This window comes from Moschus berezovskii, chromosome 11, assembly GCF_049115385.1.
Source record: "Moschus berezovskii isolate FMDL1 chromosome 11, NW_MosBer_1.0, whole genome shotgun sequence".
Classification (NCBI taxonomy): Eukaryota; Metazoa; Chordata; class Mammalia; order Artiodactyla; family Moschidae; genus Moschus; species Moschus berezovskii.
This window is the reverse complement of record NC_142470.1, coordinates 77532288-77542021: the sequence shown is the minus strand read 5'-3', so window position 1 is coordinate 77542021 and position 9734 is coordinate 77532288. Positions and strand designations below refer to the sequence as shown.

General features: G+C 41.2%; 1 non-coding gene across 1 annotated transcript; it reads right to left on the bottom strand.

The window, feature by feature from the left end:
• Positions 1-9296: 9296 nt before the first annotated feature.
• On the bottom strand, positions 9297-9422 carry LOC129540146 (U6atac minor spliceosomal RNA). The gene has a single exon (XR_008682604.1). It is a non-coding gene; the product is annotated as a U6atac minor spliceosomal RNA (small nuclear RNA).
• Between the last annotated feature and the right edge of the window lie 312 nt (positions 9423-9734).

Genomic DNA, 9734 nt, shown 5'->3' with positions numbered 1-9734 from the left:
TCTTAATACAGAAGAAAGTTGGTTTGTGGTTTTTAGCTTTAAAAGATGTGGTACTTGCATGCATGGTACATCATCTCAATTGGGTCTAATTCTTTGCGACCCTATGAACTGCAGCCCACCAGGTTCTTCTGTCAGTGGGATTCTCTAGGCAAGAATGGGTTGCCATGCCTTTTTCCAGGGGATCTTCCCAAATCAGGGATCGAACTCGTGTCTCATTATGTTCCCTGCATTGGCAGGGGGGTTCTTTACCACTAGCACCACCTGGGAAGCTCAAAAGATGAGTGAAGTGAAGTCGCTCAGTCGTGTCCGACTCTTTGCGACCCCGTGGACTGTAGCCTACCAGGTTCCTCCATCCATGGGATTTTCCAGGCAAGAATGCTGGAGTGGGTTGCCATTCCCTTCTCCAGAAGATCTTCCCAACCCAGGGACTGAACCCGGGTCTCCCGCACTGTAGGCAGATGCTTTACCATCTGAGCCACCGGGGAAGCTAAAAAGATGTGGTAGTCAACCCCAAAATGCCCCCCCGCCCCCAGTGATCCATGCCTCCAGGTATTCCTGTCCTTGTGTAATTATTTCCTACATTACCTCAGAGTTGGTCTATTTAATGAACTGACCGCAGAAGTGATGGAATGTCACTTTTGAGGCTAGGTTATGAAAAAACATTGTGGCTTCTGCCTTGCTGTCTCATGGATCAGTCTTTATGGAGGATGCCAGCTGCCGTGGCTTGAGGCAGCCATGTGAGGAGACTGATCAGGCAGGGAACTGAAGCTTCTTGCCAAGAACCATGTGTGTCAGCCATCTTGGAAGTGGATTCTCCAGGCCTAGTCAGGCATTCAGGTGACTGCTGCCCTGACCAACGTCTATCTGCAGCCTCATGATAGACCCTAATCAGAACCATCCCATCTAAGCTGCTCCCAGATTCCTAATCCTCAGAAAGTATAAGATAATAAAGGTGTGCTTTGTCAAGTTGCTAAGTTTGAGGCATCTTTGGGTTTATACAGCAATACATAACTGATACCAAATGCTTTCTCTCTCTTGAACCTCAGCCCCCAGAGTCAAAACTCTGCACTTTATTCCTGCCTGGCAGTAGAAAGAAATGTCTGCTCTGAGTTTACCCTGTGGTAATAGCAGTGCCTATCTGATCAGGTTGGGAAGATTCAAGAAGATAATATATTGTAAACTACTTAGTGTGAGCCTAGGGACGGGGGAGGTTGGTGGGCTGCCGTCTATGGGGTCACACAGAGTCGGACATGACTTAGCAGCAGCAGCAACACATGGTAAGCACTCAACCAATGCTAGTCATCACTATTATGCAGAAATTATAAGGGACTTCCCTGGAGGTCCAGTGATTAGGACTCCATGATTTCACAGCTGAGGGCCTGAGTTCAATCCCTGGTGGGGAAACTATGATCTGAGAAGACACACAGTGCGGGCAAAAACAAAAAAAGGAAAGAAAGAAAAAAGAAACATAGGATAGTTGGTGTCTGGGAGACTTAGGGCATAGTATAATGAGTGAAGACGTAGAGTTAGGGGTTCAGGGAAGGAAACCCTGAGGCACCTTTTCCCACTTCTAGTAGCTCTTGGATACTCCTTAAATTGCTGCAGCCGGGGTTCCTTCTGTGAGAGGAGGAGGGACACATCTACAAGAGAGACAGTCTTTTTGGCTGGCTCCTAAAGTGACTAAAGCAGATGTTAAAAGATAGAAAACGTTGACTAAGTAGAGAAAGGGGAAAAAAACACAGAGTGGTGGAATCATTTTTTCTGCTTCTTAACTTTGACCAGTACTACCTTGTTTATTTTTAGTATCCACTGGGTTAAGTAGAAGCTCTGCTCAGAAATATTCCTTACTGTGTGCAACCACACACTCTGCAACTCAGAGGAAAACACAGGTCTGTCGTCTAGCATCTGTTCATGGCTCAGACCATCTCTGGCGTAAACTGACAGAAAGGTGGTAGGCTCTGAGAGTTGCATACAAGGAGGCTTATCACTGGGCATTTGCTCTCAAGGGGGACACATCAGAAGAAAAAGACAGATTTTGAAAGACTAAGAATAAATTAAAGAATATGAAGTACAAAGTGGAAGTTTATCAATCAGTGTGCCAAACTAAAATGATTAGGCAGAAAAAAAACTGAAAAACAATTGAGAGCCAAGAGTGGTCAGAGACAGACTAAAATAAAATGAGTCAGTTGGAGCAATCTTGGACCTAATTCTGTGAATGTGGCTCGTACACTGAATCACTATCCTTAAATACCCTAGAGGATAAACTTCATAGTTTTTATCTGCTTCAGTGACTGTGATATTCCAAGTACCTACCTCAATGCTAAGCGCATGGTAGGAGCTTGATAAATATTTGCTAAACACATTTATTTAACATGAAAGAATATGACTCAACATAGCTCAAAAAGTAGGGGCAAATCTAGAGACACCTATTATTTAAGAGTACATGTATTTATTTTTCAAGTTAAACACTTTTGATTTACACAGTCTTTTACTGATCTCCCTGATAATTCATTAATCAATGTGCATTATGCATCTCATCAGGCTACAAATTCTTCTTGTCCTAAAACTTTAGGCTCCACTCATTTGTTAGACAAATCAGAAAAAGTATTCTAGCTTTGTAGGCTGTGGAGAGAGGCAAGTTGGCTCTTTCAAAATGTTATATGAAAAAACTATAGCTTGAGTTCATAGGTCAGTAGTAACATATTAATGTAGTATTAATTGTCCTATACTTACTTCAAGGATTGTAAGCTCTAATGTTCAAGGGTAGAAATATGCTCCTTCATCCCTAATGATCTACTGTTAGAGAAACTGCTTTGATAAGACAACCTGTTTAACTCAGCCTAAGGCTCTACAGGGTCACTGCATTACTGTCATTCCATTTGTACAAATAAAGAGGAAACCTAAAGAATTTCGATATCTTCTCTGTCACTTCTGGTATGAAAAAGAGACACAAATTGTACTTGTTTGACTAGAATCCTTTAGTCATTTAGGACTTTGAATCATTTCAAAAGTCTCCTGAGAGGTAAACAAATCTCTCTACACAAAGAGATACTGGCAGCACAAAGTTCAGGTCAGAGTCCATGTAGGAAAGACTCTCCTCAGTTACCCACAAATTTCACTGACTGACCGTCCACAGCCGCTTGGTTTGAGCTTCCTCAGAGCTCAACTTGGGAACAGTACAGTCATCTGGAGCCATTCTGTGCCAAATGACAACCATCTGCTGCCCACATGCACTTTCTACTTGGACAAATAAAAACAATCACCCCACACGAAAGCCCATTAATTTATACTTCTTTAAAGACACTTAGCCCCACCTTGGAACAGCAACACTTCTGACAGCAATTCTTTGAGAATTAAGAATGGTATTAAGAATGGATCACCTAAAGCAAACCTTGGAAGTATTTCGTATGTCTGTGCATTTTCACAAGAAAAATACTCCTGGTTGCTTTTCTGTAGACTTTTATCTTCCCATCTGTTTATAAATGGATTACTCAAACAAATGCACAAAGAGTGAACAATTATTTACAAGAGCCCTAGCTTATAGCATGAAGTTTTGGCCATAGAGATACAGGTTTAGATTAAGATGTGGCAAGAATATACAGAAGAACTGTACAAAAAAGCTCTTAATGACTTGACTAACCCCAAAGGTGTGGTCACTCACCTAGAACCAGACATCCTGGAGTTGAAATCAAGTGGGCCTTAGGAAGCAATACTACAAAGATAGTGGAGGTGATGCAATTCCAACTGAGCTATTTCAACTCTTAAAAGATGATGCTGTTAAAGGGCTGCACTCAGTGTGCCAGCAAATTTGGAAAACTGATCAGTGGCCACAGGACTGGAAAAGGTCAGTTCACTCAATCCCAAAGAAGGACAATGCCAAAGAATGTTCAAAGTATCGTACAATTGTGCTTACTTTGCATGCTAGCAAAGTAATGCTCCAAATTCTTCAAGCAAGGCTTCAACAGTATATGAACTTAGAACTTTCAGATATAAAAGCTAGATTTAGAAAAGGCAGAGGAACCAGAGATAAAATTGCCAGATCTGTTGGATCATAGAGAAAGCAAGGGAATTTCAGAAAAACAACTCTTTCTGTTTCATTAAAGTGAAAGTGAAGTCACTCAGTTGTGTCCGACTCTTTGAGACCCCATGGACTGTAGCCTACCAGGCTCCTCTGTCCATGGGATTTTCCAGGCAAGAACACTGGAGTGGGTTGCCATTTCCTTCTCCAGGAGATTCCCAACCCAGGGATTGAACCTGGGTCTCCCACATTGTAGATAGACGCTTTACCACGAAAATCTTTGTGTGGATCACAACAAACTGTGGAAAATTCTTAAAGAGATGGGAATACCAGACTAACTACCTTACCTGTCTCCTGAGAAACCTGTATGCAAGTCAAGAAGCAACAGTTAGAACCAGACATGGAACATCAAACTGGTTCCAAATTGGGAAAGGAGTACATCAAGGCTGTATATTGTCACCGTGCTTATTTAACTTTTATGCAGAGTACATCATGTGAAATGCTGGGCTGGATGAATCACAAGCTGGGATCAAGATTGCCAGGAGAAATATAAATAACCTCAGATATGCAGATGATACCATCCTAATGGCAGAAAGCAAGAGGAACTAAAGAACCTCTTGATGAAGGTGAAAGAGGAGAATGAAAAGGTTGGTTTAAAACTCAACGTTCAAAAAACTAAGATCATGTCATACAGTCCCATCACTTCATGGCAAATGGACACAGTGGCAGACTTTATTTTCTTGGGCTCCAAAATCATTGCAGACAGTGACTGTAACCATGAAATTAAAAGAAGCTTGCTGCCTGGAAGAAAAGCTATGACAAACCTAGACAGCATATTAAAAAGCAGAGGTCTCAATTTGCTGACAAAGATCTGTATAGCCAAAGCTATGATTTTTCCAATAGTCACGTGCAGATGTGAGAGTTGGACCATAAACAAGTCTGAACACTGAAAAATTGATGCTTTTAAACTGTGGTGCTGGAGAAGACTCCTGAGAGTCCCTTGGACAGCAAGGAGATCAAATCAGTCAATCCTAAAAAAAAAATCAACCCGGAATACTCACTGAACGGACTGATGCTGAAGCTGAAGCTCCAAAACTTTGGCCACCTGATGCGAAGAGCCAACTCATTGAAAAAAACCCTGAGGCTAGGAAAGATTGAAGGCAAGAGGAGAAGGGGACAACAGAGGATGGGATGGTTGGATGGCATCACTGACTCAATGGACATAAATTTGAGCAAACTCCAGGAGATAATGAAAGGGAAGCCTGATGTGCTACAGTCCATGGGGGTCACAAAGAGTAGGACATGAGTTAGTGACTGAACAACAACGTACTGGTTTAAGAGCATGATTTGTTATAATCTTATCATTATTTACATTCATAACAAGTTTGCTTATCCTCATAGTTAATCCACTCTTTAAGTATCACGGATCTGGGAATGGTAGATAGAAGAAGTGAACTGAAATCCTTCATTAAACAAGTTTTACTGTGCTCACTATTTGTTGGCCTGGGATATACAGCAGTGGGATGTAGGGGTGATTTTATATTTATTGAAGTTAGATCCTATGAGTTTTTCACTTTTTTCTTGCTTCAGAAAACTACTTATATCTATGTGTCTATCAATTAATTTTTGTCATAGTCTGCAGCATTATACCAACCTGCCCTATAATTATTTTTAAGGGCAGAGTTTTATCATTTTTACATTTTATGCATTATAAATCTTGGATGGTTGGCCTGGGACAAATGTATTTAGTTCTCTTATCAGTCCAAGATTATTTTATCAAAACAATTAAAAGTCAGGAAAACACCTACTTGGAGAATCAATGTTACTGTTGTCACAGTTGTATACAAGTTGCCGCCTCAACACTACTGATGAAATAAATGATAATGGTTAAGTAGTAGCCAGAGTCCCAGAATTGTAGAAGCCTGGGAATTGCTTGGACAAAAAGGTGAGAAAGCTCCAGCAGCAAAAAAACAGAATAACAAAGGCAAGGCAAAGGTTTACAGTTTTGGCACCGCCCTGCCTTTGAGAAATCACTCTAGAGGGCAAAGGGCACTAGGGTGATTCAGTTCAGTTCAGTGCAGTTCAGTTGCTCAGTTGTGTCCGACTCTTTGAGACCCCATGAATCACAGCACGCCAGGCCTCCCTGTCCATCACCAATCCCCGGAGTTCACTCAAACTTACGTCCATAGAGTCGGTGATGCCATCCAGCCATCTCATTCTCTGTCGTCCCCTTCTCCCGCCCCCAGTCCCTCCCAGCATCAGAGTCTTTTTCCAATGAGTCAATTCTTCGCATGAGGTGGCCAAAGTATCGGAGTTTTAGCTTTAGCATCAGTCCTTCCAATGAACACCTGGGACTGATCTCTTTAGAATGGACTGGTTGGATCTCCTTGCAGTCTAAAGGACTCTCAAGAGTCTTCTCCAGCACCACAGTTCAAAAGCATCAATTCTTCGGCGATCAGCTTTCTTCACAGTCCAACTCTCACATCCATACATGACCACTGGAAAAACCATAGCCTTGACTAGACGGACCTTGGTTGGCAAAGTAATGTCTCTGCTTTTTAATATACTATCTAGGTTGGTCATAACTTTCCTTCCAAGGAGTAAGCGTCTTTTAATTTCATGGCTGCAATCAGCATCCGCAGTGATTTTGGAGCCCAAAAAATAAAGTCTGACACTGTTTCCACTGTTTTTCCATCTATTTCCCATGAAGTGATGGGACCAGATGCCATGATCTTAGTTTTCTGAATGTTGAGCTTCAAGCCAACCTTTTCACTCTCCTCTTTCACTTTGATCAAGAGGCTTTTGAGTTCCTCTTCACTTTCTGCCATAAGGGTGTTGTCATCTGCATATCTGAGGTTATTGGTATTTCTCCCGGCAATCTTGATTCCAGCTTGTGCTTCTTCCAGCCCAGCGTTCCTCATGATGTACTCTGCATATAAGTTAAATAAGCAAGGTGATAATATTACCACTTTAAAATTAAAAGTCAGCCTGAAACACTATGAAGGGGGATGAGGGACAAACTTCATTATACACACACATAGAGATACATGTATGCATATGCATATATGCCTACATATGTATGTATATACATAGATACACATGTAAACACACATATATGTATATATTATATAAAATAGTATATGTCTGAGAGAAAGAAATGGGGAGAAGTCCAGCAGTCAAAGAGAAACTCTGTGAATCTACTCCTACTCCAAAATTTTGAAAATTTCTACTTGGCTTTTGAAGAGTGCTCCTCAGTGAAGAGGAGAGCAATCAGAAAGAATCCACACCTGCCAAACCTGTTTTGTTTTTTCCTTTCTTTTACTTTGCCTACCACTGAGCAGCAGAATGGACTAGGAATTCTTTTGGGACCTAGGGAATTTAGTCCCTGCTACTACTGGAAAGTTAGTCATTTTGGAATCTGAAGTTTGGGTCCGGGCGGGGGGTGGGGGGCGGCCAGGAATACTTGGGGTTTTCCTTATGCCAACTATTAAAATGGAAGTTTTACTTCAAAGCTACAAAACTTGCAGAAAGGTCAGCACATAGTTGGTCCTTAAAAATATTGTTAATTGAATAAATGGATGAATTAAAGGATCAGTGAATGAGATCAATGAGTAATAACTGTTTTGTCTATGAGGTGGAGAATACATAAAAATATAAGATGTAATTGCTGCCTTTAGGATGCTTTATAACCAGATAGAGACACAAAGTTAATCATAACGTAGTTGGAGGACAATATGCAATAGTGACAATCAAATCACTATTGTTTTGGCAAAATAATCTTGAAAGCTAGCTTATGAGTGGTTCAGCCTATAATGTTCTTAAGTGGTGTGGAAAACAAAGATGATGCTGAAAGTGAAAGTGAAGGTGGCTCAATTGTGTCTGATTCTTTGCGACCACATGGAATTCTCCAGGCCAGAATACTAGAGTGGGTAGCCTTTCCCTTCTCCAGGGGATCTTCCCAACCCAGGGACTGAACTCAGGTCTCCCGCATTGCAGGATGATATTGGGCTGGGCCTTAAATAATTGATAAGGTTTAAATAACTGCTTGCTTATCACTCCTCCTACTCCATTGGCATCTTAGGGGTTCTGAAGTATATTCCTGAAACTTCTTGGGCTGGTTCCAATAATTTAAATTTTTAAGGATGTGTTAAATGCATCTGTCAGATCTACTTGCAAGTGCAGCATGATTTTCATTAAGAGCAGAGGAAGGAAGACAAAGATTGATTTTGTAAAACTGGTGTAGTGTCCATATATCTGGAGGTCCAACCCCGTATGTGAAATTGGGATTCCACAGGAAAACCTCTGCTCAGTGCACACTTGGATAACTGCTCAGTGCACACTTGTCTGATTCAGATTTCATGGCCCACTTCTCACTTGTCACAAGGAATGTGTCATTGACTGTGCGGCTGACTCCTGTTCTTTGTTTTAATTAGTACTTCAAGAAAGTTAGTGTTCAGAGCGATCTTTGCTGACAACTTAAAGACTGATTTGGGCTGCAAACTTATCTCCTCTGTAGCTTCAAGTCAAAAACTCAGTGGATCAAATGGATAAAAGCCCTTTTGTTTGTCTAAACTGAATGGAGTGAAGCTGTAAATTTGAACAGTGAGGGACTCCACAGCTTCTCAGAGAGGTTTTGTGATACCCTCCTACCATTGCTGCCATGCCTGTGCCTACCTATGCTTTCCCAGTTTTGCTTAATATTGTGTTTTGCAGAAATAATGCTTGGAATGCAAAACATTTTTCTTTTTAACTTTGCTGGCCTCTCACTGCTTTCTTCTTATCTTGTTCTTAAATCATATTGTAGACAGAAATGTATGTTTGTTTATTATGCCAAGAACAGGTTTTGCTGAATTTAATGGGAAAATGTGGTCACTCTAGGATTTTTGGAAGACACTGACAAGCATCCTGAAATGAAAGCAGCATACAGCACAAGTCTCTCCTAATGCTCTTCATGTTTTGCATTACTCTTACAAAAAAAACAAAGAGAGGACAAACTTTCTATTGAAAAAACAAAACAGGTACAGAAAAACACGTAAAACAAATATATAGTTTAATGAGTTATTACAAGGTAAATGCTTGTGTAACCACCATTCAAGCCAAGAAATATTGATAAAACTCTACCAATTCCAACCCCCACCAGTTCAGTTCAGTTCAGTTCAGTCGCTCAGTCGTGTCCGACTCTCCGCGACCCCATGATTCACAGCACGCCAGGCCTCCCTGTCCATCACCAACTCCCGGAGTTCACTCAAACTCATGTCCACAGAGTTGGTGATGCCATAAAAAACAGCGGTCAGATGGCACGAAGTAGGTGGCAATGCCTTAACCGTATGCGTGTTGTCAGGCCAGAGAGCCTCTTCCATCCTTGTCAAGGGGAGTGCTAACCTTCTCTCCTTTCATACAACACAACCCCCACCAAAGCCCCTCCAAATACCCTTTCTAATAATAACCTCCCCTCCCCACAAAAGTAGCCAATATTCTGAGTATTAAAACAATGGTTTCTTTCTTTACTGTATCATCACTCAAGTCTTAAAAGACATCCAAGTGTACATTCCTGGACCAATATTTAGTCTTATCTGCTGAGAAGTTCTCGTCTTTTAAGTCTCTTTTAATCTACAGGTTCCTCCTCCAATCCTTTCTTTTACACCCTGTTAAGCCTCTTGATGAAAGTGAAAGAGGAGAGTGAAAAGGTTGGCTTGAAGCTCAACATTCAGAAAAC